Consider the following 417-nt stretch of genomic DNA (forward strand, 5'->3'; position numbering starts at 1 on the left):
GCCTCGCTCCGGTCCCTGTCCCGGCCTGTTCGTGGCTTACTCCTGGCGGCTGTCTGTGGGGCGGGGGGTCTCCGCCTTCACTCGCCTAGAGGCAGCTCGCCACCTTCCGCTGCTTTAGAAGGCAGGTATGTGCTCATCGCCCCCGCGTTAGGCTCTCTCCGGTCGGGGGGAGTTCGGCTTTGTCCTCACTGCCCCTCAGTAGAGGGTCTCTATGGGGAGTGGGGGAGGGTCTGCCCCATAGCGCAGGTTATTGGGCTCAGCTTTGTCCTCACGAGCTCGATCCGTTCAGTGGGGCCGCCTGTCCTCAGAGTGCACGGTCTGTCCAGTGAGGGGGAGGGTCTGTCTCCCCGGTATACGGTCTGTCCAGTGAGGGGGAGGGTCTGTCTCCCCGGTATACGGTTTGTCCAGTGAGGGGCA

This window comes from Sceloporus occidentalis, unplaced genomic scaffold (genome assembly GCF_023333645.1).
Source record: "Sceloporus occidentalis isolate IW3139 unplaced genomic scaffold, rSceOcc1.0.p SCAF_135, whole genome shotgun sequence".
NCBI classification, from domain to species: domain Eukaryota; kingdom Metazoa; phylum Chordata; class Lepidosauria; order Squamata; family Phrynosomatidae; genus Sceloporus; species Sceloporus occidentalis.